A 9410-nucleotide genomic window follows, 5' to 3' on the forward strand; every position below is an offset into this window, starting at 1 on the left:
GTTATCTTTACCATACTAGCCCCCAAGTCGACGACTTATGGTTGAATAGGTTGTAGACTTAAGTTCCGGCTTATTTCCATGAACCGGTAATTTGTAGATAGAAACGTTCGACATGCATTAGCTCCCAAGTGCCAAGTGTCTTTGCTTGGAAAGCGCTTGGGACTTTAAATTTGCATAGTAACTATTCATATTATAACCCGGAAATTGTGCAGGCTGCTTGCAAGAAACTTGAGGCTGACATCTCTGATCTGAAGACCCGCCTGAGGACACAGGAAACTGAGACCCGGAAGGCCAACGCCAAATTTGTGTCCAGTATTGCTGCGCAAGAGAAGCTGAAGAAGAACTTTGAAGCTGAACGGAAAACTTGGGCCGAAGAGAAAACTTGGGCCGAACAGGCGGAGAAGGTTCTGACGGAAAGAACCGCCGAACTCACCGGCTTAAAGCGCCACGTGTCACAGATGGTCGCCGCAATCTTCGGTAAGTCATTCCACCAGCTCTCGTCCAGTTTATAATCTTTATGTCTCATAACCCATCATTGCCAGCGGCTTATCTTACCCTGTTAAACAGGTCCCAGAAGCGCCAACCTCAACCAAAGTGTGCTGACCAAGTTGAAGGCCGTGTACACCCTGGTGGAGCAACTCTACACCGGGTCACAGCGCGCCTTGGCCGTGGTGGCCCTATCCAATGAGGTGCCGACTCACCTGGCGGAAGTTCTTCGCCGGCTTGCCGTTCTTCCTCAGCGTGTCCAAGAGCTGCGACGGGCCTCTGCAAGAGCTAGAGCCATAGCTGCTCTGAGCCGGGCCAAGGCGTTCCTTCCAGAACTAGACCCGGTGGACATTGCCCTTGGCTACCCCAGCTTGAAGGAAGACGGCACCCCCTTCGACCAAAGGGACTTTGCAGCCTGCGTGAAGATCGTATGCCCGGTGGCCACTCTGATTGGAAAGACATGGATCTGACCAAGTACCAGCCGGGTTACGATGCAGAGAATCAGAGGATCCCCACTCCGCGTTATGAAGCCATCAGCTTAGTCCCGCCGACTCGTAAGCACACCTTTGCCCCGGAAATTGACCCGGCCGGGTTAATTGACGAGGAAGCTCAATTTGAAGCTCTGAGCGGCATTGACTGGAAATCGTCAACTTTCCAGGTCTTGGGAACAGCCGGAGGAGCGGAGAGGGATGAGCCGGAAGCTTCAACCCAGCAAGCATCTTAACTCTGTAGGCGGCTTATTCAAACAATGCTTCACCCTTTTGGACTCGATGAGTCTTGTAATAGAATAGGACCATTTTAACTTTGTCGTGCCATCGTGCACGTGCTGAATGCTTAATTCCATTGAAGTTGTTTCCTTATATTCCTCCGGGTCATAAATGATCATTCATGTTCCTTAAGCTCAAATAGTTGTCTTTAACTATCCTGCATAGAAAAAAATCACAAGTCTCTAGGCGGCTGACCACACTGAGAATCATAGTCTTATACATATAACCCGGAATATGAATCACAAAAGACTGGTCCTCAATTATGTCCTTGATATAACCGTAATAACACACTTACCGGCCTGCAAGCACACTTCCGGCTTATATAACCCGGGTAATAAGGTTGGTACCTCAATTCCGGTTTACCAGTCTTAATAACGCCGATTGTGTTCGACTAGTACTGCGAATCAAAGTTAAGCCGGCCAAGTGAGACCCGCCGTGCACACTTGAAACAATCAGAAGAATTCGTTGAAAATCAGAAAAGCTTAGGGGCTTCCGGTTCGAATACGACCAGAGACCCGTCCCAGAGGGGTGATGCTAAGATTCGAATGCGATCATATAGCCCCCAGTGGGTGTGGCGATGCCAATCAAAAGGGTACCGACAGCTATGTTCCCTTTGGTTCGAATACGACCCATGTTTGAACAGGAAGCCCCCAAATGACCTTAGGAGTTGTTTAACGACGCTGATTCGAATACGATCCACGTCAGTTCCCAAAGGGGGGTTGAACTATGATTCAAATATGATCAAAGAAAACTCCCCAATGAGCTCGGCACTTTGCCAATCAAATGGGTATCGACAGCTATGTTCTCTTTGGTTCGAATACGACCTATGTTTGAACAGGAAGCCCCCAAGTGACTATATTGTGTATGGCTAGATTCGAATACGATCATAAGCCGGATCCTCCTTCAAGTTATCATGTGATCTTGTAATGAAAACAACACGTTCACCTTTGGAGGAGAAAAAAGGACAGAGATCCTGCTTTATTGCTTATCATAATATATACATGGCTTAGAGAAATATGTACATTATGAGAGCCGGTGGCTCAAGTGTAATAAGGCCGAAGCTGAGCTATGTTCCACGGTCGACGGGTCTCTTCCTCCGACTTACGTGAATCTTTGTGCTCCCGAATGTCAATGAGGTAATATGACCCGTTGTGCAAATTCTTGCTGACCACAAAGGGCCCTTCCCAAGGCTGGGATAGCTTGTGCGCATCTGTTTGATCTTGGATGAGCCGGAGCACCGGATCGCCTTCCTAGAAGACCCGGGATTTAACCCGGCGACTATGATAACGGCGCAGGTCTTGTTGGTAAATCGCTGAGCGAGCTGCTGCCACATCACGCTGTTCGTCCAACAAGTCAAGAGCATCTTGGCGCGCCTGTTCATTATCCACCTCAACATAAGCCGCCACTCGAGGCGAGTCATGACGGATGTCACTAGGGAGGACTGCTTCCGCTCCATAAACCATGAAGAAAGGCGTGAAACCTGTAGACCTGTTAGGAGTAGTGTTGATGCTCCACAACACGGAGGGTAACTCCTCCACCCAACAACCCGACGTCCGTTGTAAAGGGACCAAAAGCCGGGGTTTGATGCCTTTCAGAATCTCCTGATTAGCCCTCTCAGCTTGACCATTGGATTGAGGGTGAGCCACTGATGAAACATCAAGTCGAATATGCTCCCGTTGAGAAAACTCCTCCATGGCGCCTTTGGATAGATTGGTACCATTGTCAGTTATAATGCTGTGTGGAAAGCCAAAGAGAAAGATCACCTTTTTCATAAACTGAACTGCCGTGGCTGCATCACACTCGCTAACTGGCTCCGCTTCAACCCACTTGGTAAATTTGTCAACTGCCACCAAGAGGTGGGTCTTCTTATCCTTGGACCTTTTAAAAGGCCCAGCCATATCAAGCCCCCAGACCGCAAAGGGCCAAGTAATTGGGATCATCCTCAGCTCTGGCACATGAGCCCGTCGCGAGAACCTTTGGCAACCATCACATTTACTGACCAAGTCCTCCGCATCAGCATGAGCCATCAGCCAATAAAAACCATGACGAAAAGCCTTGGCCACAAGAGACTTTGAGCCGGCATGATGGCCACAATCCCCTTCATGAATCTCACGCAAGATCTCTTGACCTTCCTCAGGGGAGACACAACGCTGGAACGCTCCCGTAACACTGCGGCGATGCAACTCACCATTGATAACAACCATTGATTTAGACCGCCGGGTTATTTGTCTGGCCAAAGTTTCGTCCTCAGGCAAATCTCCCCGGGTCATGTAAGCCTGATAGGGCACTGTCCAGTCCGGGATGATGTGGAGAGCCGCCACCAGTCGTGCCTCCGGGTCAGGGACAGCCAAGTCTTTCTCTGTAGGCAACTTAACAGAAGGTTTATGCAGGACGTCCAGGAAAATATTAGGCGGCACCGGTTTTCGCTGAGAGCCCAGCCGGCTTAAAGCATCCGCCGCCTCATTCTTCCTGCGATCGATGTGCTCTACTTGATAATCCTGAAAATGCCTAGCAATGGCATCAACTTCACGGCGATAAGCCGCCATGAGAGGGTCCTTGGAGTCCCACTTTCCTGATACTTGTTGAGCCACCAAGTCTGAGTCGCCGAAGCACCTTACCCGGCTCAAGCTCATCTCCTTAGCCATCCGAAGACCGTGGAGCAAGGCCTCGTACTCAGCTGCATTGTTAGTGCAAGGAAACATCAATTGTAGCACATAATGGAACTTGTCACCTTTAGGGGAAGCCAATACGACTCCAGCCCCCGAGCCCTCCAATTGCCTGGACCCATCGAACTGAATAGTCCAATATGTGTTATCCGGCTTTTGTTTGGGCACTTGTAGCTCAGTCCAATTATTGATGAAATCCACCAAGGCCTGAGATTTAACAGCAGTGCGTGGTACGTATTTCAGACCATGAGGTCCGAGCTCTATAGCCCACTTAGCCACTCTCCCTGTGGCCTCTCTGTTTTGAATGATATCTCCAAGGGGGGCAGCACTGACCACAGTGACAGGGTGACCCTGGAAATAATGCTTAAGCTTCCGGCTTGCCATGAACACACCATAAACAAGCTTCTGCCAATGTGGATACCGCTGCTTGGACTCAATGAGTACTTCGCTGACATAATAAACCGGCCGCTGAACCGGATGCTCCTTACCCTCTTCCTTGCGCTCCACCACCACGGCCACACTGACGGCTCGTGTGTTAGCAGCCACATACAGCAATAAAGGCTCCTTGCCAACCGGAGCAGCAAGGACTGGGGGCTCCACCAGCTGTCTCTTCAAATCCTCAAAAGCAGTATTAGCTGCACCATTCCAGACAAAGTCACCAGTTTTGTTCATCAACTGATATAATGGCATGGCCTTCTCCCCCAAACGGCTTATAAAACGGCTTAAAGCAGCGATACGACCCGCCAAGCGCTGGACGTCGTTTATACACGCCGGCTTAGCCAGGGAGGTGATGGCCTTGATCTTCTCCGGGTTAGCTTCAATGCCTCTTCACCAATAGCTTTCCGCCTCTCTTTATTAAACCGCCGAAGGAATTGCCTGACCGGCTTAAATTTTGGATCAACATTGAGAGTGTGCTCAGCGAGTTCCCTAGGTACACCTGGCATGTCATAAGGCTTCCATGCAAAAATGTCCCTATTCTCACGGATGAACTCGATGAGCGCGCTTTCCTATTTTGGATCTAGATTGGCACTGATGCTAAACTGCTGAGATGAATCACCTGGAACGAAATCAACAAGTTTAGTCTCATCAGCCGACTTAAATTTCATTGCCGGCTCATGCTCCGTAGTCGGCTTTTTCAGAGAGGTCATATCTGTTGGGTCAACATTGTCCTTGTAAAATTTTAACTCCTCTGTTGCACAAACAGATTCTGCATAAGCTGCATCGCCTTCCTCACACTCCAAGGCCACCTTTCGGCTGCCATGAACCGTAATGGTCCCATTGAGACCCGGCATCTTGAGCTGTATATACACGTAACACGGCCGTGCCATGAACTTGGCGTAAGCCGGCCGCCCAAATATGGCATGATACGGGCTTCTTATCTTGACCACCTCAAAGGTCAACTTTTCCACCCTGTAGTTGTGCTCGTCTCCAAAGGCCACTTCCAACTCGATCTTGCCGACTGGATAAGCCGACTTACCAGGTACCACACCATGGAAAATAGTGTTTGACTGGCTGAGGTTCTTATCAATCAGTTCCATACGACGGAAAGTCTCATAATAGAGGATGTTGATGCTGCTGCCTCCATCCATGAGCACCTTAGTGAACTTATATCCTCCCACCTGAGGAGGCACCACCAAGGCCAAGTGACCCGGATTATCCACCCGGGGAGGGTGATCCTCCCTACTCCACACTATAGGCTGCTCAGACCATCGTAAATAGCGTGGAACCGCCGGCTCAAGAGCATTCACAGCCCTCTTATGAAGCTTCTGATCTCGCTTACACAGACTGGTGGTAAATACATGATACTGCCCACCGCTAAGCTGCTTTCGATTGGTCTGATAACCCCCTGCTGCTGTTGATGACCCTGGCCAGACTCCTGATTAAAGCCCCCTTGACCGTTCTGAGGGTTAGAATTTGAGCCGCCGCCCGGGCCATGAAAGCCGCCGGCGCCTGAGCCACCGCCCGGGCCATTGTTGCCGTTAAAGGCGTTGGAATTCTTAAAGGCCTTCATGATTGCACAATCCTTCCATAGATGAGTAGCTGGCTTCTCTCTAAAGCCATGCCTTGGACAAGGCTCATTCAACAGTTGCTCCAGCGTCGGGCCTGACCCGCCGGCTCGGGGAGGGGGCCTCCCCTTGCGTCTCTGGCTATTACCCTGTGAACTGGCGTTGGCCACGAACTCTAGGCTGCCGTCGGCCTTACGCTTGACACCTCCTTGGTTCCCCGGGTTATGCTGAGGACCCTTGCCATTGCCATTCTTCTTTCCCTTCCCTGTCCTTTCATCATCTGAAGCGGGGTCCTTGGTACTATCAGAATCGGCGTACTTGACGAGAGCCGCCATTAGCGTACCCATATCATTGCAGTCGCGCTTAAGCCGCCCGAGTTTCATCTTCAGGGGCAGAAAATGACAATTTTGCTCCAACATTAAGACTGCAGAGCCGGCATCCATCTTATCCGATGAATGTATGATCTCTTTGACCCGGCGAACCCAATGTGTCGCAGACTCACCCTCTTGTTGCTTACAGTTAGTCAAATCCACTATTGACATAGACTGTCTACAGGTGTCTTTGAAGTTTTGTATGAACCGGGCCTTCAGCTCAGCCCAAGATCCGATGGAATTCGGTGGCAGCCCTTTCAACCAAGTGCGGGCAGTCCCATCTAGCATCATGGTGAAGTACTTGGCCATCGCCGCTTCACTGACCTCCAGCAGTTCCATGGCCATCTCGTAACTTTCGATCCAGGCTCCGGGTTGTAAGTCAGCCGTGTAATTAGGCACCCTCCTAGGGCCTTTGAAGTCCTTGGGTAGACGCTCATTGCGGAGAGCTGGCACTAAACAAGGGACACCTCCAGTCCTGGTAGGGATACCCATGTCGACGGAAGTAGTCGGATAAGCCGGGGGAGTCTGGTAAGCCGTCAACTCAGGCACCTGCTCCGCCTCTTGCCGCGCTCTGTCTTGGTCTGCTGCGTGAAAGGCTCCGTTATGAGCCGGGCCATGGCCAGGGGGCGGGTCATGGCGTCGGACATTACTTGAGCCGGTCGCTGAGACAATGTGTCGGCTATAACTCGGGCTCCGGCCTGGACGAGGGGTCGAGTGGATCCTGTCCCGGCTGTAAGAGTACGCCTCTTGCTGTGCCAGCGCTGTCTGAAGGAGTTCCCTGACCCAGCGGGTTTCAATAGCCGTCGGAGAGTCGCCGTCAATTGGGAGGGCCGCCAGCCGTGCTGCCGCGGCGACCATGTTCTCCAGCGGGTTAGCATAATGACCCGGTGGTATTGGCACATACTGAGGCGGGGCAGGGTTTATCCGGGGAGGCCCCATCACTTGTGGCTGAACAGGGGTCCCAGACCCGGGCACTATGATCCCTGGCGGGTTACTAGACTCTGCACCTGGCGTGTTGAAGAGGTTTCGACGATCGTAAACCGGAGGGAGTCGAGATTGGGCCTTTTGATGCCTCCTTCTCATGACCTCATTGGACGCATTCTGATCCATCGTGAGCCGGAAGGACTGCGCCTGAATCAACTAAGTTTGGGCGTCGAGATCCGCCCTCTCCGCAGCCATCCTGATCCCTTCCGCTGCCAGATCCTCTTTGGCTTTCACGAGATCTAACTTTAACTGCGCCACCTCCGCATCATGCTGAGCTTGATCCGCCGGGTCAACCGCGGCGGTCAACAGGACCGTCATCTTGTCTGTGAGATCCATCAGCACCTGAGCCGGCGAGGGCACCGGGTTTCCCGCCCCAGCAGCAGGGTTCTGAACAGGCTGCGCACCGGCCATGAAGATTCCAACCCGGCTCGGCGGCTCAAACGGGTCCGGAATACTGCCACCATCGGAACAACCCATTAGCCTGCCATCTTGAAGTTGATACAACGAGTTTGACTCATCTGTGGATGATTCGCCGTCAGAGCCGGCGACCGTCTCATCACCAGATCCAGATTCACCAGAGAGCCCTCCATGGATACATCCCACAAAAGCATGCTTCAAGGCAGGCAGGGCCCGGGCGAGTCGCGCGCGCTGAGCCGTCTCGATGAGATCGGCGCAAAGATCCGGCTCAGGGCCCGGCTCACCAATCTTGCCAATGAAAACATGAATTCCGCCGAAGGGGACCCGGTATCCGTACTCAATTGAGTCGGCGTCGGGGCCCCAGTTTGCATCGTCGATGTAGAGCTTGCCGCGACGACTCTTGGTCATCCGGCCCACGGCGTATCCCCTGAGCCCTTCGTGTTGGGAATCGTAGCATAATTTTAAAATTTTCCTACGCTCACCAAGATGCATCTATGGAGTATACTAGCAACGAGGGGAAAGGAGTGCATCTACATACCCTTGTAGATCACGAGCGGAAGCGTTCCAATGAACGTGGATGACGGAGTCGTACTCGCCGTGATCCAAATCACCGATGACCGAGTGCCGAACGGACGGCACCTCCGCGTTCAACACACGTACGGTGCAGCGACGTCTCCTCCTTCTTGATCCAGCAAGGGGGAAGGAGAGGTTGATGGAGATCCAGCAGCACGACGGCGTGGTGGTGGATGTAGCGGGATGCCGGCAGGGCTTCGCCGAGCTTCTACGAGAGAGAGAGGTGTAGCAGGGGAGGAGGGAGGCGCCCAAGGCTGTAATGTTGCTGCCCTCCCTCCCCCCTTTATATAGGCCCCATGGGAGGGGGGCGCCGTCCAAACCCCATCTAGGGTGGGGGCGGCGGCCAAGGGGGGTGCCTTGCCCCCCAAGGCAAGTGGGGCGCCCCCCACCCTAGGGTTTCCAACCCTAGGCGCAGGGGGGAGGCCCATGGGGGGGCGCCCAGCCCACTAGGGGCTGGTTTCCTTCCCACTTCAGCCCACGGGGCCCTCCGGGATAGGTGGCCCCACCCGGTGGACCCCCGGGACCCTTCCGGTGGTCCCGGTACAATACCGGTAACCCCCAAAACTTTCCCGGTGGCCGAAACTTGACTTCCTATATATAATTCTTTACCTCCGGACCATTCCGGAACTCCTCGTGACGTCCGGGATCTCATCCAGGACTCCGAACAACTTTCGGGTTTCCGCATACACATATCTCTACAACCCTAGCGTCACCGAACCTTAAGTGTGTAGACCCTACGGGTTCGGGAGACATGCAGACATGACCGAGACGCCTCTCCGGTCAATAACCAACAGCGGGATCTGGATACCCATGTTGGCTCCCACATGTTCCACGATGATCTCATCGGATGAACCACGATGTCGAGGATTCAGTCAATCCCGTATGCAATTCCCTTTATCAATCAGTATGTTACTTGCCCGAGATTCGATCGTCGGTATCCCAATACCTTGTTCAATCTCGTTACCGGCAAGTCTCTTTACTCGTACCGTAATGCATGATCCCGTGACTAACGACTTAGTCACATTGAGCTCATTATGATGATGCATTACCGAGTGGGCCCAGAGATACCTCTCCGTCACACGGAGTGACAAATCCCAGTCTCGATCCGTTCCAACCCAACAGACACTTTCGGAGATACCC

Source organism: Triticum aestivum, chromosome 4D (assembly GCF_018294505.1).
Source record: "Triticum aestivum cultivar Chinese Spring chromosome 4D, IWGSC CS RefSeq v2.1, whole genome shotgun sequence".
In the NCBI taxonomy this organism is placed as follows: Eukaryota; Viridiplantae; Streptophyta; class Magnoliopsida; order Poales; family Poaceae; genus Triticum; species Triticum aestivum.